This window comes from Leucopleurus acutus (genome assembly GCF_964270905.1).
Source record: "Leucopleurus acutus genome assembly, chromosome: 3".
Lineage (NCBI taxonomy): Eukaryota > Metazoa > Chordata > Mammalia > Artiodactyla > Delphinidae > Leucopleurus > Leucopleurus acutus.
Genome location: NC_139145.1, coordinates 168,158,001 through 168,182,302, shown reverse-complemented (window position 1 = coordinate 168,182,302; position 24,302 = coordinate 168,158,001).

Genomic DNA, 24,302 nt, shown 5'->3' with positions numbered 1-24,302 from the left:
CCTATTTTGTTTTCCAGGATTGAAAGTTGCCTCCAAAAGATGCCACAGTCTGAGATCAGTTAATGTTCTTCTGCCTATTAAAATGCAAATTCATACTTCTGCACAAGTGATAGATTTGGGTAAACTTTAGAGCTTTCTCCTCTCAATTCTTTACTGGTTTAATTGTAATCTGGATTGTCTATCAAAACTCAGCCTACCTCTCAAAGTTCAATTAAAGTGCCATTTCCCTTGTTTAGTTTCTCTCTTTCACTCTTAACTCTTATAGTCTACTTTTTATACCTGTGAAATGCAGCCACATTTATTGAACTCTTAGTAAGTGTCAGATGCTATGCCAGACTGTCATGTAATGATTTCATTTATTCTTCAAAGAATACACCTACCATAAAGCCCTCTTTACAGATGAAGAAACAAATCATCAGCGTTCAGGAACTTGTCTGAGGTCACTGTATTAGTATGTTATTGCTGTGTAACAAAGTTCCACAAACTTAGTCACTTGAAGCACCAATTTATTATTACACAGTTCTTTGGTCAGAAGCCCAACACAGCAGGACTGGTTACTCAGCTTGGAATCCTTCAAGGCTAAAAATCAAGGTGTTTGCCAGGCTGTGCTCCTTTCTGGAGGCTCTCTGGTAGGCTCTGCTTCCAAGCTCAGGCCCATTGTTGGCAGAATTCAGTTCCTTGTAGTTGTAGGACTGAGGTCCCCATTTGCTTGACACCCGGCCTCCTCCATCTTCACGTCAGCAACAGCACATCGGGTACTTCTCGTACTTTGAATCTTTTCAACTTCTTCTCCTGCCTCTGCTGTTAATGCCTCCTGGGATTACACTGGGCCCTCCTAGATAATCCAGGATAATCTCACTATTTTAAGGTCAACTGATTAGTAATCCTGATTACATTTCAAATTCCCGTTGCTGTGTATGGTAACACATTCATGGGTGTGGTATCTCATCATTTTCAGTCCTGGAGATTAGGATTGGAATGTTCTTAGGGATATAATTCTGCCTACCCATATTTTCATAGCTTGTAAGGGACAGACCAAGGCTGTAAACCCAAATCTGTTTTATTCTTTGACCTATATCTCGCTTCCTCCTTAAACTCACCTTAACCTAGATCTGAGCTGTGGAAACACAAACAGTAAACTCTGAGGATGCTAGTGAGATGGTAGAATGTAATGTCTAAAACCACAGACTCTCTAGATCATCCTGTCTGGAGTCAAATACTCAGTCCCCTCATCTGTAGGATGGGTGTAATATCAATATCCGTCTGTAAGGGTTGTTATGAGAATTAAGTGACTTAATATTTGTAAAAGCCTGAGAACATTGCCTGGCATATGGCAAACATTGTAGAAGTGATTTTAAATAAATAAAAATAAATGAACATAAGGTGGGAGAGAGAAAGAGACAGAGAAGACAACAATTGAGATGTGATTTTTCCCATGTTATTACACCATGATAGTTTATAACTTGTTTAAATGTTGAAGTATTTGTGATTGTAACACCACCCTACTTTTCAGCTAATGCTGTAAGATGTATCTTCACCAAGTTTCAACCTACTTTTGGGGATAAGGAATATGATTCCTATGCATTAGATGCTCACTAATCACTTGAGGAGTTGAAATGGATTCAGGAAAATTATATAAAAGGGACTTCATGATTTTTTTTTTGATGTTGCCTATTTCCAGACAGGTTATTAGGTGGGAAAATAATTGTAAAAAGATATTTTTCTGTTCTTAAAAAAGTTTCATTTTAGAAAGGATTTGGAGAGTTTTATTTATTGAAGCAGGTGCTCTGACTAAGAGCAAAATCACAACATAGTTAATAAATAGTTAAAACAATTTCTGTGATTGAAAGACCCTTGTTAAAACTATGGTGTTATAGCTGACATAGCCACCGATGTCTTCCATGGACAGCTCTGACGTATAATATGAAGATATCTACAAAGCTTGCAACTGCCCTACAATTCCATGTCCCCTGGTTGACCACAGCTATGGAAACTGCTCTTAATGTCTAACAAAATATCTTTATAATACTCATGATACCTGAGAAAGATAAGTCTTCATCTGTGAAATAGCACCTGGTAATTTATCAGATGATTGAGAGAAAAATAAGAACTATTCCTTTCTTGGAACTGATGCTTAGAAAAAAAACCAGATTTTTTCCAATGAAATTATATGTTATATTTGCATACTAGCATATTTACAGTACAAATATACTGGTTAAACCTTAACACTAAATAATAGTAGAATAAAAATAGGTTGCATGTCTTCAACTCACTAGAGAGTGAAAAACTACAGGAAACAATATCTAGATCAGCAGATGAGAGGGAACAAAAAAAAAGGAAACAGGAAGCAAAAAGAAAGAAAGCAGAAGTAAGAACTAACAAATCAGTTACAACAATAAATAGGAGTCGAACTCAATTATAAAACAAAAGATTCACAGATTCACAAAGCAAATTCTACTATATGCTATTCAAAAAGAGACACACTTAAAATAATATATGGCTTAAAATAAAATGATGGGAAAATATGTAAAGCAAATGAAATTAAACAAAGAGAAGTAGGAATAACAATATTAATTAAAAAGTCAATTTCGAGGCAAATTTTTTTTAAATGGTCATTTTATGTAGTTAATTGATATGTCCCAAAATAGAAATTCATGAGACATGAAACATTTGTATTGATTTCTAGAGTTCATTTTTCCTATAAATATTTAATGCATGTCTACCATGTGCCTGGCATCATGTTAGAAATTGAAAATACACATTTTTAACAGATGTGAGTATAGTCTCTGCTTTAAAAGTCTAAGCTTAAAAAAGTAAATTAATGTACTAATAATTTAAATATACATGTAGGAGAAAGGGATTGGAAGGAGATACAACAAATGTTAAGTGTGTAGGCATTATGATTTCTTTTTTATTTACATGCTTGTTTATGCTTTTATCTACTTTACAATTTTTCTACACTAATAAATACTATAAAATCATCATATGATACTTGTGTTCCTAACCACTGTTCATGGCTTGCCCTTGTCTCCAGTCTCTCTGCCCAACTCAGAGAATGTTAGGAGATTCTCCTGGGATTGCTTCACTCAGTTCTGAGGAGAGCTGGTCCCTCACAAAAGATGACACCATCAATTATGCTCCTTTTTCAAAGTTTCTGGCATCAGGATGGCTTTTTATCCTGGTTTTCAATGCTGACTGAGATTGAGAGCAGACATACATAGAACAAAAATATGGAGTAACCTCAATAACTGTATTTTACCTGCAAGCTATGTCAGACCTTACAGAAGAGTCAAGCCAACACTTTCATACCATTAATCTTGAATAGAATATTATACTATGAAACATTTCAGATATTCAAAAAAGTATGAAGAATATTATAATGATCAACAATGTCCCAACAGCATAGCTTAAGAAACAAATGAGTACATTTCCACTTAAATATCCCACATATTCTTAGAACATATATGCCAAAGACTGAATGAATCTTCATCCAGTATTACATACATATAAGAATTATAGAGGAGAAGGCGGAAGATGGCGGAAGAGTAAGACGCGGAGATCACCTTCCTCCCCACAGATACACCAGAAATACATCTACACGTGGAACAACTCCTACAGAACACCTACTGAAGGCTGGCAGAAGACCTCAGACCTCCGAAAAGGCAAGAAACTCCCCACGTACCTGGGTAGGGCAAAAGAAAAAAAAGAATAAACGGAGACAAAAGAATAGGGACGGCACCTGCACCAGTGGGAGGGAGCTGTGAAGGAGGAAAAGTTTCCACACACTAGGAAGCCCCTTCGCGGGCGGAGACTGCGGGAGGCGGAGGGGGGAGCTTCGAAGCTGCGGAGGACTGCACAGCAACGGGTGCGGAGGGCAAAGCGGGGAGATTCCCGCACAGAGGATCGGTGCCGACCGGCACTCACCAGCCCGAGAGGCTTGTCTGCTCACCCGCCGGGGCGGGCGGGGCTGCGAGCTGAGGCCGGAGCGCAGGGAGAGGACTGGGGTTGGCGGCTTGAACATAGCCTGAAGGGGTTAGTGCACCACAGCTAGCCGGGAGGGAGTCCGGGGAAAAGCCTGCACCTGCCGAAGAGGCAGGAGACTTTTCCTTCCCTCTTTGTTTCCTGGGGCGTGAGGAGAGGGGTTTAAGAACGCTGCTTAAAGGAACTCCAGAGACGGGCGCGAGCCGCGGCTGAAAGCGCGGACCCCAGAGACGGGCGCGAGCCGCGGCTGAAAGCGCGGAATCCAGAGACGGGCGCGAGCCGCGGCTGAAAGCGCGGAATCCAGAGACGGGTGCGAGCCGCGGCTGAAAGCGCGGAATCCAGAGACGGGCGCAAGCCACGGCTAAAAGCGCGGACCCCAGAGGCGGGCGGGAGACGTTAAGGCTGCTGCTGCCGCCACCGAGGGGCCTGTGTGCGAGCACAGGTCACTCTCCACACCCCTCTTCCGTGGAGCCTGTGCAGCCCGCCACTGCCAGGTTCCCGGGATCCAGGGACAACTTCTCCGGGACAGCGCACAGCGCGCCTCAGGCTGGTGCAAAGTCACGCCGGCCTTTGCCACCGCAGGCCCGCCCCGCACTCTGTGCCCCTCCGTCCCCGCCGGCCTGAGTGCGCCAGAGCCCCCAATCAGCGGCTCTTTTAACCCCATCCTGTCTGAGCAAAAAACAGATGCCCTCCAGCGATCTACACGCAGTGGCAGGGCCAAATCCAAAGCTGAGCCCTGGGAGCTGTGAGAACAAAGAAGAGAAAGGGAAATCTCTCCCAGCAGCCTCAGAAGCAGCGGATTAAAGCTCCACAATCAACTTGATGTACCCTGCATCTATGGAATACCTGAATAGACAACCAATCATCCCAAATTAAGGAAGTGGACTTTAGGAGCAAGATCTACGTTTTTTTCCCTTTTCCTCTTTTTGTGAATGTGTATGTGTATGCTTCTGTGTGAGATCTTGTCTGTATAGTCTTGCTTCCACCATTTGTCCTAGGATTCTATCCGTCCATGTTTTTTTTTTAATTTTTTTTTCTTAATAATTAATTTTAATAACAATATTATACTTTACCTTCGTTCTTTCTTTCTTTCTTTCCGTCCTTCCTTCCCTCCTTTAGACAACGAATCATCCCAAATTGAGGAGGTGGTCTCTGACAGCAAGATTTAGGATTTTTCCCCATTTACCTCTTTTAGTGAGGGTGTATGTGTATGCTTCTGTGTAAGATTTTGTCTGTATAGCTTTGCTTCCAACATTTGTCCTAAGGTTCTTTCCATCCTTTTTTTTTTTTCTAAATAAGAATTTTTTAATTCAATAACTTTATTATACTTTATTTTATTTTTACTGTATCTTCTTTCTTTCTGTCTTTTTTCCTTCTTTCCCTCCTTCCTTCCTTCCTCTCTCCCTCCCTCCCTCCTTTCTTTCCTTCTTTCCTTCTTTGCTTCTTTCTTTCTTTCTTCCTTCTTTCCTACCCTCCTTTCCTTCTTTCTTTCCTCATACTTCTACTAATTCCCTCTACTTTTTCTCCCTTTTATCCTGAGCCGTGTGGATGAAAAGCTTTTGGTGCTCCAGCCAGGAGGCAGGGCTCTGCCTCTGAGGTAGGAGAGCCAACTTCAGGACACTGATCAACAAGAGACCTCCCAGCTCCACATAATATCAAACGGCGAAAATCTCCCAGAGACCTCCATCTTAACATCAGCACCCAGCTTCACTCAACGACCAGCAAGCCACAGTGCTGGAAAACCTATGCCAAACAACTAGCAAAACAGGAACACAACCCCACCCATTAGCAGAGAGGCTGCCTAAAATCATAATAAGGCCACAGACACCCCAAAACACACCACCAGACGTGAACCTGCCCACTAGAGAGACAAGATCCAGCCTCATCCACCACAACACAGGCACTAGTCCCCTCCACCAGGAAGCCTACACAACCCACTGAACCAACCTTAGCCACTGGAGACAGACATCAAAAACAGGAGGAACTACGAACCTGCAGCCTGCAAAAAGGAGACCCCAAACACAGTAAGATAAGCAAAATGAGAAGACAGAAAAACACACAGCAGATAAAGGAGCAAGATAAAAATGCACCAGACCTAACAAATGAAGAGGAAATAGGCAGTCTACCTGAAAGAGAATTCAGAATAATGATAGTAAGGTTGATCCGAAATCTTGGAGATAGAATGGACAATAGATTGGACAAAATGCAAGAATCAGTTAAAAAGGACCTAGAAGAACTAAAGATGAAACAGGCAACGATGAACAACACAATAAATGAAATTAAAAGTACTCTAGATGGGATCAATAGCAGAATAACTGAGGCAGAAGAACGGATAAGTGACCTGGAAGATAAAATAGTGGAAATAACTACTGCAGAGCAGAATAAAGAAAAAAGAATGAAAAGAACTGAGGACAGTCTCAGAGACCTCTGGGACAACATTAAACGCACCAACATTTGAATTATAGGGGTTCCAGAAGAAGAAGAGAAAAAGAAAGGGACTGAGAAAATATTTGAAGAGATTATAGTTGAAAACTTCCCTAACATGGGAAAGGAAATAGTTAATCAAGTCCAGGAAGCACAGAGAGTCCCATACAAGATAAATACAAGGAGAAATACGCCAAGACACATATTAATCAAACTGTCAAAAATTAAATACAAAGAAAGCATATTAAAAGCAGCAAGGGAAAAACAACAAATAACACATAAGGGAATCCCCATAAGGTTAACAGCTGATCTCTCAGCAGAAACCCTACAAGCCAGAAGGGAGTGGCAGGACATACTGAAAGTGATGAAGGAGAAAAACATGCAGCCAAGACTACTCTACCCAGCAAGGATCTCATTCAGATTTGATGGAGAAATTAAAACCTTTACAGACAAGCAAAAGCTGAGAGAGTTCAGCACCACCAAACCAGCTTTACAACAAATGCTAAAGGATCTTTTCTAGGCAAGAAACACAAGAGAAGGAAAAGACCTATAATAACGAACCCAAAACAATTTAGAAAATGGGAATGGGAACATACATATCGATAATTACCTTAAATGTAAATGGACTAAATGCTCCCACCAAAAGACACAGATTAGCTGAATGGATACAAAAACAAGACCCTTATATATGCTGTCTACAAGAGACCCACTTCAGACCTAGAGACACATACAGACTGAAAGTAAGGGGATGGAAAAAGATATTCCATGCAAATGGAAGCCAAAAGAAAGCTGGAGTAGCAATTCTCATATCAGACAAAATAGACTTTAAAATAAGGACTATTAAAAGAGACAAAGAAGGACACTACATAATGATCAAGGGATCGATCCAAGAAGAAGATATAACAATTGTAAATATTTATGCACCCAACATAGGAGCACCTCAATACATAAGGCAAATACTAACAGCCATAAAAGGGGAAATCGACAGTAACACATTCATAGTAGGGGACTTAAACACCCCACTTTCACCCATGGACAGATCATCCAAAATGAAAATAAATAAGGAAACACAAGCTTTAAATGATACATTAAACAAGATGGACTTAATTGATATTTATAGGACACTCCATCCAAAAACAACAGAATACACATTTTTCTCAAGTGCTCATGGAACATTCTCCAGAATAGATCATATCTTAGGTCACAAATCAAGCCTTGGTAAATTTAAGAAAATTGAAATTGTATCAAGTATCTTTTCTGACCACAACGCCATGAGACTAGATATCAATTACAGGAAAAGATCTGTAAAAAATACAAACACATGGAGGCTAAACAATACACTACTTAATAATGAAGATATCACTGAAGAAATCAAAGAGGAAATCAAAAAATACCTAGAAACAAATGACAATGGAGACACAACGACCCAAAACCTGTGGGATGCAGCAAAAGCAGTTCTAAGGGGGAAGTTTATAGCAATACAAGCCCACCTTAAGAAGCAGGAAACATCTCGAATAAACAACCTAACCTTGCACCTCAAGCAATTAGAGAAAGAAGAACAAAAAAACCCCAAAGCTAGCAGAAGGAAAGAAATCATAAAAATCAGATCAGAAATAAATGAAAAAGAAATGAAGGAAACAATAGCAAAGATCAATAAAACTAAAAGCTGGTTCTTTGAGAAGATAAACAAAATAGATAAACCACTAGCCAGACTCATCAAGAAAAAAAGGGAGAAGACTCAAATCAATAGAATTAGAAATGAAAAAGGAGAAGTAACAACTGACACTGCAGAGATAAAAGAGATCATGAGAGATTACTACAAGCAACTCTATGCCAATAAAATGGACAATCTGGAAGAAATGGACAAATTCTTAGAAATGCACAACCTGCCAAGACTGAATCAGGAAGAAATAGAAAATATGAACAGACCAATCACAAGCACTGAAATTGAAACTGTGATTAAAAACCTTCCAACAAAGAAAAGCCCAGGACCAGATGGCTTCACAGGCAAATTCTATCAAACATTTAGAGAAGAGCTAACACCTATCCTTCTCAAACTCTTCCAAAATATAGCAGAGGGAGGAACACTCCCAAACTCCTTCTACGAGGCCACCATCACCTTGATACCAAAACCAGACAAGGATGTCACAAAGAAAGAAAACTACAGGCCAATATCACTGATGAACATAGATGCAAAAATCCTCAACAAAATACTAGCAAACAGAATCCAACAGCACATTAAAAGGATCATACACCATGATCAAGTGGGGTTTATTCCAGGAATGCAAGGATTCTTCAATATACGCAAATCTATCAATGTGATAAACCATATTAACAAATTGAAGGAGAAAAACCATATGATCATCTCAATAGATGCAGAGAAAGCTTTTGACAAAATTCAACACCCATTTATGATAAAAACCCTGCAGAAAGTAGGCATAGAGGGAACTTTCCTCAACATAATAAAGGCCATATATGACAAGCCCACAGCAAACATCATCCTCAATGGTGAAAAACTGAAAGCATTTCCACTAAGATCAGGAACAAGACAAGGTTGCCCACTCTCACCACTATTATTCAACATTGTTTTGGAAGTTTTAGCCACAGCAATCAGAGAAGAAAAGGAAATAAAAGGAATCCAAATCGGAAAAGAAGAAGTAAAGCTGTCACTGTTTGCAGATGACATGATCCTATACATAGAGAACCCTAAAGATGCTACCAGAAAACTACTAGAGCTAATCAATGAATTTGGTAAAGTGGCAGGATACAAAATTAATGCACAGAAATCTCTGGCATTCCTATATACTAATGATGAAAAATCTGAAAGTGAAATCAAGAAAACACTCCCATTTACCATTGCAACAAAAAGAATAAAATATCTAGGAATAAACCTACCTAAGGAGACAAAAGACCTGTATGCAGAAAATTATAAGACACTGATGAAAGAAATTAAAGATGATACAAATAGATGGAGAGATATACCATGTTCTTGGATTGGAAGAATCAACATTGTGAAAATGACTCTACTACCCAAAGCAATCTATAGATTCAATGCAATCCCTATCAAACTACCACTGGCATTTTTCACAGAACTAGAACAAAAAATTTCACAATTTGTATGGAAACACAAAAGACCCCGAATAGCCAAAGCAATCTTGAGAACGAAAGAAGGAACTGGAGGAATCAGGCTCCCTGACTTCAGACTATACTACAAAGCTACAGTTATCAAGACGGTATGGTACTGGCACAAAAACAGAAAGATAGATCAATGGAACAGGATAGAAAGCCCAGAGATAAACCCATGCACATATGGACACCTTATCTTTGATAAAGGTGGCAGTAATGTACAATGGAGAAAGGACAGCCTCTTCAATAAGTGGTGCTGGGAAAACTGGACAGGTACATGTAAAAGTATGAGATTAGATCACTCCCTAACACCATACACAAAAATAAGCTCAAAATGGATTAAAGGCCTAAATGTAAGGCCAGAAACTATCAAACTCTTAGAGGAAAACATAGGCAGAACACTCTATGACATAAATCACAGCAAGATCCTTTCTGACCCACCTCCTAGAGTAATGGAAATAAAAACAAAAATAAACAAATGGGACCTAATGAAACTTCAAAGCTTTTGCACAGCAAAGGAAACCATAAACAGGACCAAAAGACAACCCTCAGAATGGGAGAAAATATTTGCAAATGAAGTAACCGACAAAGGATTAATCTCCAAAATTTACAAGCAGCTCATGCAGCTCAATAACAAGAAAACAAACAACCCAATCCAAAAATGGGCAGAAGACCTAAATAGACATTTCTCCAAAGAAGATATACAGACTGCCAACAAACACATGAAAGAATGCTCAACATCATTAATCATTAGAGAAATGCAAATCAAAACTACAATGAGATATCATCTCACACCAGTCAGAATGGCCATCATCAAAAAATCTAGAAACAATAAATGCTGGAGAGGGTGTGGAGAAAAGGGAACACTCTTGCACTGCTGGTGGGAATGTGAATTGGTTCAGCCACTATGGAGAACAGTATGGAGGTTCCTTAAAAAACTACAAATAGAACTACCATATGACCCAGCAATCCCACTACTGGGCATATACCCTGAGAAAACCAAAATTCGAAAAGAGTCATGTACCAAAATGTTCATTGCAGCTCTATTTACAATAGCCCGGAGATGGAAACAACCTAAGTGCCCGTCATCGGATGAATGGATAAAGAAGATGTGGCACATATATACAATGGAATATTACTCAGCCATAAAAAGAAATGAAATTGAGCTATTTGTAATGAGGTGGATAGACCTAGAGTCTGTCATACAGAGTGAAGTAAGTCAGAAAGAAAAAGACAAATACCGTATGCTAACACATATATATGGAATTTAAGAAAAAAAATGTCATGAAGAACCTAGGGGTAAAGCAGGAATAAAGACGCAGACCTCCTAGAGAACGGACTTGAGGTTATGGGGAGGGGGAAGGGTGAGCTGTGACAGGGCGAGAGAGAGTCATGGGCATATACACACTAACAAACGTAGTAAGGTAGATAGCTAGTGGGAAGCAGCCGCATGGCACAGGGATATTGACTCGGTGCTTTGTGACAGCCTGGAGGGGTAGGATAGAGAGGGTGGGAGGGAGGGAGATGCAACAGGGAAGACATATGGGAACATATGTTTATGTATGACTGAGTCACTTTGTTATAAACCAGAAACTAACACACCATTGTAAAGCAATTATACCCCAATAAAGATGTTAAAAAAAATATGTGTGATATTAACTTCCATGTAATTTTATCATAATTTCTTAAATTCAGAATAATTATACTTGCTTATTTATATATATGCTCAGAGAACTTATAACTATGCACTAATGTATGGCTGTTATCGCATTAAAATAACTGATAATTGTCTTTGTGTGATTTATCTAAAATATTAAATTTAGGAGATTAAAAAAAAAAAAGAATTATATATGGTTAGGAGCATTGATCCTGGGGCCAGATGGTTTGGATTTAAATCTAGTTCCTGCTATACAACTAGGTAGCTTTCAGTAAGTTACTTAATTTCTTCATGTTTCTGTTCCTCATCCATAATTTGAGAATAATAATGGTATCTACCTCATAAAGATTCATAAATATTGAGTTTAATATATGTAAATGCATTCAGGATAATTCTTACTACTTCTAAGAGTTTCCTCTCTTGATGAATGGTGCTGCTTTACTGCCTCATTGTCCAAGCCAGCTACGTTATACTTGCTGATAGTCACCAGGTTCTACAGATTTGTCATTTTTCTTGAATCCATCTTCTCCTTTAAATTCCCCCTTCCACAATTTTGAAAATCATTTCTTAATTAGGTTACTGCAATACTGCCTCCCTTTCTACTTCTACTCCTTTTCTCATGTAACTCAGAAATTCATCATTTAAAAATTAAATTATGAGAATAAGACAAGGTGTCATCTGTCACCACTCCCATTCAAGTTCATCCTGGGAAACCTAGGTAGTGCAATAAGATAAGAAAAGAAAATGTAAGTGAATTAGGAAGGAATAATTAAAACTGTCTTTGTTCACTGATGACATGATTGTTTGTGTAGAAAATCTCCCAAATAAATCAACAAAAATACTCCTGAGACTAACTAGTGATTATAGAAAAGTTGCAGGATACAAGGCTAATGTTCAAAAGTCAATTGCTTTCCTATATACTAGTAATAAATAATTGGAATTTGAACTTAAAAAAAAAATTACTTAGCACCAAAATAAGATACTTAGGTATAAATCTAGCAAAATATGTATAGGATGGATATACAGAACACTACAAAACTTTGATTAGAAAAATCAAAGAATCTATAAATAAATGGGGAGATATTTCATGTTTGCAGATTAGAAAACACAATATTATTACTATATCCATATTTCCCAACATGATATATAGCTTCCACAAAATCCCAGTCAAAATATCAGCAAGCTATGTAGTGGATATCAACAAACTGGTTTCAAACTTTATAGGAAAGGCTAAAGATCCAGAACACTCAACACTATACTGAAGAAGAAAAAAGTTGGAGAACTGACACTACCTGACTTTAGCACTTACCATAAAGCTACAGTAATCAAGACAGAGTAGTGAAAGAGTATATAAAAAGATCCACAGAATAGTATGGAGGACCCAGAAATAGACCCATACAAATATCATTAGCTGATTTTTGACAAAGAAGCAAGGGTAACTTAACAGGGAAAGAACAGTGTTTTCAACAAATGATGCTGGTACAATTGGGCATTCATATCACAGAAAAAGTGAATTAGACAAAGACATACAACTTTCACAAAAATTAACACACATAGATCATAAATCTAAATACAAAATATAATGCTATAAAACTTCTGGAAGAAAACATAGGAGAAAATATGTGACTGAGCTTAGCAAAGAATTTCAGATATAACACCAATGGTATAATACATGAGAGAAAAAATTGATTAATTAGACATTACTGAAGTCAATATTTTGGATATATGAAAGACACAGTTAAGAGAATCAAAAGACAAGCCACAGACTGGAAGAAAATATTTACAAAAGACTTATTTGATAAAGGACTGTTATCTGAAATATATAGAGAACTCTTAAAACTAAACTATAACAGAAGGAACAACCCAATTAAAAAATGGGCAAAGATCTGAACTGACACCTCACCAAAGGAGATATACAGATTGAAAATAAACATATGTAAAGATGCTCAACATCATTTCTCATTAGGAGAGTGGAAATTAAACCAGGTAGATACCACTACACATTTATTATAACATACAAAATCCAAAAACTATGAATACTGAGTTCTGGAAAGGATGCAGAACAATAGGAACTCTCGTTCATTGCTGGTGGGAAAGTGAAATAATACTGCCACTTTGGAAGGCAGATTGGCAGTTCCTTACAAATTTAAATGCTAAACGTAGTCTTGCCATATGATCCAGCCACTGTGCTCCTAAGCACTTACCCAACTGACTTGAAAACTTATGTCCACACAAAATCCTGCATATGAATATTTATAGCAGCTTTATTATAATCACCAAAACCTGGAAGCAACCAAGATTCTTTCAACTGGTGAATGGATAAACTGTGGTACATCCACACAGTGGAATGTTATTCAGCAATAAAAATAAATGAGCTATCAAGTTACAAAAAGACAAGCAGCACATTGGTAAGGGAAAGAAACCAGTCTGAAAAGGCAAGATACTGTATGATTTCAACTATATGACATTATGGTAAATGCAAAACTATAAAGGCCATAAAGTGACCAGTGGTTGCCAGGAGCTCAGGGAGAGGGATAGAAGATTAAATGGATGAAGTGCAGGAAACTTTTAGGACAATAAGACTATTTTTATGAAAACATAATGATGAATATATGATGTTATGCATTTGTCAAAATCCATAGAATTTTACCAGATAGAGTGAACCTTAGTGTGTGAAAATTTTAAAAAAATCATTTGGAATGCTGGGCTATCCTAATAAGAGATACAGAATGTGACAAGAGAATCTAAATCTATTACAAATGTATATAATTTCTCCTCACCCTCATTAAAAGGAGTGAGGAGAAAAGTTGCTGACCTAAGTGACTTTGGAAACGAGCAGAGTTTCTAAAACTAAAGGCCAAAGGAACTGCTCATAAACACAGTACTCTAGTTGATAAAGTTGTTTCCCATGGGCTGTGGGTTAACGTTGATACTGCTCTACATGCACCCTAGAATTAAACAAATAAGTAAATGAATGGCAAGCGGTGGGAGAAAGGTTTCTCCCTGTAGGACTGAGAATTTACAGGTGAGCACAGGGAGGAGGCTAGAATGATGCCTGTGGTACTGGATTAGAGATGGAGACAGGAGTGTGAACTTATGTTTAGCCTAATACAAACGTAAATTGTTACATACAGAAATATTTATAGCTATGCGTATACATGAAGGTTAATATATACCCAGTTATTTCCTTGTTCTATCAGCTGAGAGAGCCTAAAAGAAACAACACTCTAGGAGCAATGAACACCCCTAGCACCCAAATCTTGGTATCTGATACCATTTTCCAGTAGAAGGAATCTGGGCTCCTTGAAGAAATGGCTGGTTCTAGAACTGAGGCAGGGAAAATACAAGGTAAGCCTGGAGCATCTTGTAGACCCAGATAATGAGAAAGTACCAAAAAGGAAGCACCCTCATGATGGGTTATGTCAATAAGACATAGGTGCCCCTCGAAGGGTTCCCAATAAACAAAGCTGGACTGTGTGAGCAATAAAATTAATAAGCCCTGAATCATAAAATACATAAAATAAGGTAGCCTCTGAAGAGTACAATAAATATGCATGAGTCGGTACTGATAGAAATGACTGAATAAAGTTGTAAATAGGAAGAAGAGACCAATCTCCTATGCAGCGTATTTCCAAATAACTTACGTAGATACTCTGTCCCCAAGGAGCATAACTCCTACTCCTGAAGTGTGAATCGTGCATAGTAACTACCTTCCAAAGAGCACAGTTTGGAGAGGGGTTGGGGGAAGAGTAACTTCACCATAGAGAAACTTGAAAAGTACTAGTTCAAGGTCAATAACAACAGTCATAAGTCATGTTGAGCTTATGTACCCTCACTATTATGGAATGAAAATGGCACTTTCCCTCTGTCATCTTTCTCCCAATAACCAATAATCCCAGGCTTATCAGGATAAGAATTCCAGGTAAATCCTAATACTGGGGCATCCTACAAAATATCTGACCAGTACTCCTCAAAACTGTCAGTCATCAGAAATAAGGAAAGTCTCAGAAACAGCCAGAGCCTAGAGAAACCTAAGGAGACGTGACAACTAAGTCTAATGTGGCGTCCTGGATAAGATCCTGGAACAAAAAAAAGGATATTAGGTACAAATGAAGGAAATATGAATAAAGTATGAATTTTAATAAATAATAATATATCAATATTGGTTAATTAATTGTAACCAATGTACTATGCTAATGTAATATGTTAATAACAGGGAAGATTGGTAGGGAAAAGATGGGAGTCTTCTGTAATATGTTCTCAATTTTTCTTTACATTTAAAACTATTCTAAAAATTAAAGTCTGTGAAAATTTTTAATTAGATCATGAAAATTCCCTTTAAGTTCTTTAATATCCCCAGTCACTTGCAGGATAAGATCGAAACTCCATCCTTAGCACTGAATTCCATCACTTATTTTCTCCTGTTTCCAACACATGCTCCGTTTCACACTTGTGGGAGCTTTTCATGGTTCAGCAACAACCAAAACAAACAAACAAACAAAAAAACAACAAAAAAATCATCAGTCTCTTCCACAGTTCCTCACGTGGAACTGGAAATTCCTTTACTCCAGATATTTCCTGACAAATGTCTCATCTTTGAAGATTCAGCTTAGCTGTCCCATCCTCAGAGAAGTCTTCCCTGGCCTCTCCAAAATGGACTGAGTGGATGCACCTTCTCTGTGCAGTTTGGCTCTTAGGGAGTGCAATTTTTTGTATAGCCTTGCTACTTGCTACTCAGTGTGGTCCATGGACCAGCAGCATAGGCATCACATGGGAGCTCATTAAAAATGCAGAATCTCACCTCATCCTAAGCCTACAAAATCAGAATCTGCATTTTAACAAGATCTCCAGATGATTTGTAGCCATATTACAGTTGGAAATGCTTTGCGCATCCAAAATTTAGGTCTCTCCAAGCCCTTCACATGTGGTTTTCTGAATTTTTTTAATTGTCTGTATCCTTGCCAAGTTATGAAATCATTGAGGACAGGGGCCATGTTTCATTTGTTTTTTCTTTATCTCCAATATTATCACAGCATCTGGGACATTCATGGGAACAGAACTGAATTAATGACTGGCTCAAGGACACATTAAATGAAAAGAAAGATATCAGTTTTATAGGTTAATACCTAACACTCCATTTATCTTTGTCAAAATTTAGGAACCACTGAGAGACAGGCCAAGGGTCAGACAGATGATGTACAAAACATCAAGTTTATTGCTGATAAAGCTGATTTGGGAGAACATGACTTTGCTCTACAACTAGGCAGCTTCTTTACACCTTGCGCAGAATTAAGCAGACATAAAGCTTATCCAAACGTCCCCTTAGGGAATGGGGATCTGCTCTTATAAAACGTTAAGGCAAGGAAGCACAGACTTGTATTGTTCCCTCTCCAGACAGAGACCAAAGAGTGGAAACAGAGGTGCCTGTTCAACTTGGTCAGGATCTTCTTTCTAATTCTCAGGCAGCCCTGCTCCCTCCATCCTGTAGTGAATAGTTAGTAGGTTACCCTGATGAAGTGATAAGTTCTGCTACCCACAGTGGGAAATTCAGAGGAAAAAAGGAAAGAAGAGGGATTATGGGAGAAAACAGAAATATAATACATGAGATAAGATCCTGAAGAACTAAAAATCACAGCGTGAAGATGTTGCAACTGACACGCATATAGAATTCTGAAGGGCTTGACTTGGCTGAATTTTGCCTTCTTTAGGATGAGACCCTCTGACCTGCTCCACTGTGAACCAAACTAGATCTGAACTGTCTCCATGTGGTTTCCAGGTAAGCCAAGGGTGGTCTAAAATGCCTGACTCAGCATCCAGCCCCAACTAGCGGCACCAAACTGAAGGGAATGAGGGCCACTATTGTTCCAATTCTTCCAGTGAGCTCACTTTCCAAAACCTCTTCCTCTATTGACTGGAAAATTACATAATATGACACATAATGGCATCGTTAATCCATTTGATAAGGATGAACTCTAAACAACCAACCAACAGAAATAAGTTGAATTTTGAGATGACCAGGGACATGGAAAAATCCTTGAATGTAGTCTAATACAAAACTACAAGAGCTCAGAACCATGTCATTTGAAGTATTATTTATTCTTTGCATTTTGTACAATTGAACTCACAAAATTTGTGTTTTTCCCTAAAACCTTTGGTTTATATATATTATAGTATCATATGCATTATAGAAGTGTAATATTATAATGTCATATTATCATCCTCCATCAGGCAGAATACCATACTCTGTAAGCTTCCAAGTCTTTTTGGAAAGCCTTTTACACAATGATTTAAGACCCATGTGTACGTTATCTTAAAAAATTAAGATGATGATACTCACTAGTCATATACATTAAGAAAAAAAAACACAGTACAGTTTGGCAGCCACAATTTTGGAAGGTTTGAGTGCTGATCTAATTACCCTGGGGGAGCAGACTCCTCCTGAGGCACAAGGGGCTTCAAACACAACTCAGCAAACCATTCTTATGCTCAGGCAACCATCCAGTGGTAGTTTCCTCTAGTTTTGTTAGAAAGAAATCTGTGTTAGGAATATAGGAGGTAAATGCTTAGAATTCATGACCATATACCTCTAGCTACTGCCCCTGGCAGACATCACTAATTGATCACAGCAGTCTTCTGTCTCAACCTAGATGGAGCCTTCTCAACCCAGAGCTTGAGGCAGCCACGATTAATTGATTGGAGTTCGCACATGAAATGAAAACTATCTGCTTTCCAGAGCTGGGACCTTCCTCTCTCACCTGCTCTTCCCCCCATACACAGAGCTGCATGTACATGCCTCAGCAGCTTCTGCTTTTGCTGTGATTTTTTCAGAATGTCAGCTCAAGCTCTATATGCCTTACTGTCATATTGCCAGCATCTAGCCAAGTGCGTGGCACATTTTTGTTATAAGATTAGAAGAAAGGGTCAAGGGAGGTGCCAAAAACTGAAACAGGGACTAGGGGAGAAGAACAGGCCTGAGCTAAGCCCAGAACAAGTTCAGTTTGAACTGAGTGAGTCTGAAGTTTTGGTAGGACATCCCTGCCACCCTCCTCCACTGCAATCTACACCCCAAAGGACAGAGACTTTGGAGAATTCACAGGGCACATGAACAAGACCTTTGCATGTGTGGGTCTGGAGAGCAAAGGTAGACTGGATCTGCACCAGGGGTAGGTATGAGAGGCATCAAGGTAAAGTTCACAGGCAAATCTTCAGAGAACGGGACCTACAACATAACCTGGTAATAGTCTCTTCTGATGAAAGCACTAGAGAGCAGTTTTATCATTTAAACAATCAAAGGGGAGACTATAAGAAAAAAAGTGGACTTTTGCTCTTTGAAATGGATTAATTGACCACACAATACAACCTTACAGAAGCATAGAATACACTTCATCTCGACAAAAATATGTCAAGGAAAAACACTTTTGGAGTGCTAAAGATACAATAATTAATATTTGTGTATTATATCTATAATATAGTTATATATTTATAGTAATCTCTATTACATATCACATTTTATACTATTGTATTATGTTATATCATAAATATACTTATAAAAATGAAACTGGACAAAATGAATCTTGGAAATCAAGTACGCTGGAACCACAAGCCCACTGGGTTTAGTCACATATTTAACAACTGGGCTGAAGTCTGGGCATATTAGTTTTGTTGTTATATATTAGCATCAGGTCTTTTTCTATATTAGCATCAGCACTGTGTATACTGCTGGTGCAAACCACCCAGCCAGAGCTGATGGTAGTTGATAAATGACATATACTAGTATAATTTATACTATAGGGTGCCAAGGAGGAAGCCTAATTATTTCTACAAATCATTTTCAAGAAAAGCATAGTGCATTGTCCTATATATAGAATTAAGTATTTCTACGTAATGCAGGCAAACTTTACAGATCACGCCACTTTGTTTGTATCTTTTAAACAGCAGTTGAATGACTCTGTTTCATAAAATCTTCAATTCCTAGATTTATTCATCAGCACCTCAAAAGCAGATAACCGTCCTAAATGTCAGAGTGTCATCAGGAAGACAAAGCTGTTGCCACTGCGAAAAATGTAAAAAAAAAAAAAAAATTATTATTCTTGAGGAAAGAAAACAGAATGTTGATCCAGCTGTCCTTACTATTATCACTAGGCATTTCCCAGAGACTGGATTACCAGATGGGAGATCTGGTCCACAGTGAACTCCTTCCTAGGGGCCATGAATCCTGAGAAATTCCTTGAGATTTTGCTTTGTCATGTTATTAATCACACACAGACCTGTAGTGTGGTGTTCAGGGTAACTTTATTTACAAGAGTAGCAAGAAAAAAGAGAGAAGGAAGGAAGGAAGGAAGGAAGGGAAGAAGGAAGGAAGGAAGGAAAGGAAGAAGGAAGGAAGGAAGGGAGGGAGGGAGGGAGGGAAGAAGGGAGGAAGGGAAAAAATAGGAGCAAAGAAAAGAAATCATCTAAAGGTCCAACGTATGAGGAAATGACCAAACAAATAACATTATATCCATGTACTGGAAACTAGCAACTATATGCCTGGGAAAATTTGCTTTTCAAAAACCTTAATGTTATGGAGAAATTCTCCTAATAAAATGGTAACTTTTTAAAGTTACTACGTTATAATTTAACGTATATATATATACTACGTATATAACGTATATACGTAGCATATAACGTATATAACGTAGTATATAACGTATATAACGTAGTATATAACGTATATATACTACGTTAGAATTTAACGTAGTATATACCCCAAAATTCCAATTTTATTTTAAAACACTTGTTACTATAAAAATGAACCTAAACATTAATAGTAATTATATCTTGGTAACAGTTTAATGGATTATTTTTATATCCTTCTACCTGTTTTTCTGTATTTGTTATTATTCTGTATTACCCATCAATATAAATATCTAGTTACCCTTTGTGTGTGTATTTTTCACACATATAAAATATTCAATAAAAATTTTAAATCATGATGTTTTTGTACAGACAAGAGAAAGATAACTTGAGTTATTAATATATAATTCAAATACATGTCCTAATATATGATGTACTTTAATTTGGAGTCACTAACTTATGATGCCTTTTAAAAAAACCCACAGAACAAATGGAACTTGCTTTGGTGTGTCAATTTACAGAGCCTGCCATACCTAATGATCTCTTAGAAGCCAGTGCATTATGACATAACAGTACATCACTGGAAATGAGTCTTAAAAGCATAAATATTTACAGGCTGCAGAGAATTCTATCCATGGTTTTGTTGCTTATACTAAACTATTGCCAGATGAAACAAGGGCCACCAGTGAAAGGGGAAGCGTGGATGCTTTCACTCTACCTGGGAAAGGTTTTTGACTTTCAGGTGATGCTGGCGTCCTTATGCAGTTCTATCTTGTGATCCTCCTGCCAGTGAGAATCCCAGGAGAACTCCTTGATGAGACTGATGGACTGTGGTGGGGAGTGGAAGGGCCAGGCAAATCATGCCCTGGGCTCAGATGAAGGTTTAAGGATCCCAACATGGATCTGTTCTTTCTGCTCTCTACTGTCCTACTCTAGCCAACAGAGCCATTTGTGCCTGCAGCATATTCCCCAGCATCTCCAAGGGCTGTGCACAGAGCAGGGCAGAAATGGTTGTCCAATGACAGTAAATTTCCTGGTGTCACCAGCTCCATCCTTGTATTTCTCTAAAGCTTCAAGAAGGCAGAGTTGGTGTCGCATCCTCCTTTATGGCTCTCTGAAGCACCTGCAGAGACAGCTCGCCTGCAGTAGGTCTTCACTTAGCACTTGCTTTGTTTAACTCTAATTGAATGAGGCACTGAGGAATAGAAGGTGAGAGCCCTTCTATAGATGAGAATCGATGGGGAACTTCGTGGGTAGCTTGGTGCTGGATGTGCCTAGGTCCAATCAAAAGAGACACTGCGAGAAATCCCTGGAGTCACTGACATGGGAGAACGGACTCTTGCATAGAGAAAAAAGTAACCAAAAACTTCTTTCAAAACAAAGCAGCAAATTAACCATTGCCCCATGCCTGGGAGATTTAAGTACCAAAACCCTCAGAACAAAGACGTAATTTTTCATGCTGTGCTTAGATAACTATGCTAAGTGATATTAATTATCTATCAATAGAAAGCTGGGAACCCTTTAAACCATTAATGGAGTGACCTTTACAAAGCTTCAATATTCTTGCCGTGTACGGAGGGTTGATTTATCACTTGTGCAGGTTAAATGAAGTCTTACATGGTTATATGAAAATGTGTCCTTTTCAGAAATAGAGCAATTCTAGAAGTCTACTGGATAAAGAATAATCTGTTGGGATTGTTTTTAAAAATAGAGATTCCCAGATATCCCTCAAAGATTCTGATTGAATAAATCTGAGACAAGGCTGGGATTTGCATTTTCGACAAGTACCATAGGTGAGTTGGATGCAGGTATTTCTTTCCATTTTTAAAATTAATTTTTATTGGCATATAGTTGATTTTACAATGTTGTATTAGTTTCTGCTGTACAGAAAAGTGAATTAGTTATACATGTACATATATCCAGTCTTTTTTAGATTCTTTTCCTATATAGGTCATTACAGAGTATTGAGCAGAGTTCCCTGTGCTGTACAGTAGGTCCTTATTTGTTATCTATTTTATATATAGTAGTGTGTATATGTCAATCCCAATCTCCCAATTTATCCCTCCTTCTTCCCCTCTTGGTAACCATAAGTTTGCTTTCTACATCTGTGACTCTGTTTCTGTTTTGTAAATAAGTTTATCTGTACCATTTTTTTAGATTCCACATGTCATACGATATTGCTTATATGCGGATGTGTGTATTTCTGATGTACGTTGGACAATGGAGACAGAAGAAAGAGACAGACAGACTTTGGTGTTAAGTAGATGCCCACTTTCACACACTTCTGGGGGCAAGGGTGAGTCCCCTAAGTTCTGGAAGGCTCAGCATCTGCATCTTTATTATGGGGATCACATCCAACGCCATGAAATGCTAGGAATGTGGAGAACCTTGCCCAGTAGATGCTCCATAGCGTATCATTCCCACCAGGTCCGAAGCCCACTGTGTAACCAGACTGTAACAACTGTGGCTGTAGGAAGGCAAATCAGGGTAAAATGGAGAACTTGAGGGCCTTTCCATGTTGGCAGCTTCATGCCTGGGGACTGGCTGCTTCAGTACAGGACACAGCTCACTTAGAACTGGACACTGGGAAAAAGTGCTCAGCAAAGATGGCCCTGACCATCATTACGTGGGCACCACCTGCATCTGCTAATATAGGGCATTTAAAAGCTTAAGCTGGGGCTTCCCTGGTGGCGCAGTGGTTGAGAGCCCGCCTGCCGATGCAGGGGACACGGGTTCGTGCCCTGGTCCGGGAAGATCCCACATGCCGCGGGCCTGTGAGCCACGGTCGCTGAGCTTGCGCGTCCGGAGCCTGTGGTCCGCAAAGGGAGAGGCCACAACAGTGAGAGGCCCGCGTACCGCAAAAAAAAAAAAAAAAAAGCTTAAGCTAACTAAGGTGCCCCTGCAAACTGTTCCAGTGCCACTCTGAACAGAGGACTCTGATTCCTGCCCATTTACTTACTTTTATCAACCCTATTGCTTTGTTCTGGCCTGGCCAGTCTCCTTCCATCTATCTATCTATCTATCTATCTATCTATCTATCTATCTATCTATCTATCTCTCTCTCTCTCTATCTATCTATCCTGTGACCTTTAACATTTTTGCCCATTTTGCCATGTACTTAATTTTGCCATGTACTTAATTAATCACTCCTGTAAAAATATCCAAATATCCAATGGACTCCAGATACCTAGGGGTGACCCTTTTCAAAGTGTAGTCCCTAGACCAGTAGCATCAGAATTTCCTGGGAACATGTTAGAAATGCAAATTTGCAAGTTCCATCCCAGACCTACTGAATTTGAAACTCTAGGAGTGTTTAAGAAGCCATCCAGATGATTCTGGTACATTTTCAAGATTGAAAGCTATTGTATAGGGAGTTAACACCTACCATCATCCATTTAAATTTACATATATAAAAATAAGCTCTTTTTTAACAGTTGGAAAATTTCTCTCATTCTTTTTTCTCCTTGGGCTCTTCTTCCATAGATTTTTATTGTAGTGTAATACACTTTTTAGGCTGGAGAGTCTTGTATGGGTTACTCTATCATACTTCTCTGGAATAAATATAGATAGATAGATAGATATAGAGATACATAAAAAGTATCTTCAAAAATTTCCTCAGTCTATGAGCTTCTAAATGTTAAATATTTCTTCTATTATTATAATTTACATTACAATAAATAATTGAGAAAAACTATATGATACCAACTTTGATATTATTCACCAAAAACAGAATATTATTACAGATTTGTCTCTTAATGTGATGAGTGATGGTCTTTTATTCTCACGTATAGAATGAGCTAGGAATCCTCATCAATTCTTTTCTTATTTAATGTCAAATGTTGAAAACTATGTATAAATAAGTAGATGGGAATAGAAAGAGTTTTGTTAAAACATTTTCACTCAATTCATTGAACTTTGTCTAAATTATGTGATCAAAACAATATAGTAATATGGCATTAAAAATTATCTTTAATAATCTAATAACATGACTAGGACCTTCTCTACATTGAAAGCAAAGGATTTGAACCCATCTAACTGGTAAAAGAATTTGTTACCTTATTATCACTACTTTATTATAATTTCTGGAATACACATTCAAAAAAAAATAACGTTACCAAGATTTATCAAATGACTTTCCTGAAGAAGCACTTTGTTTAATTTGACATACTCATAAGCATTTGGGAAAATAAGATTTTATGAATTATATTATTGCATAATAATTTAAAAATAAAATGCCCAGGTTTGTGAGTCTGACTACACAGCTTGTGCACTGACCAACTTAAGGGGATAACATTTGCAGAGACTCTTAACACAAGTGGCAGCCCTGGATAGACACAAAGTGGTGGCCCTCAAATGCTTTTTTCTTATCCGGTGCTTTAAGTCTATTCTCATTAAAATTAAGGACATAACTCAGCTTGTGGAAAATTGCCTTCCTATTATCTAATGAGTCAAATGAGTCATTGTCAACCCAATCAAGTCAGCCTTAATTTCTGTCAGG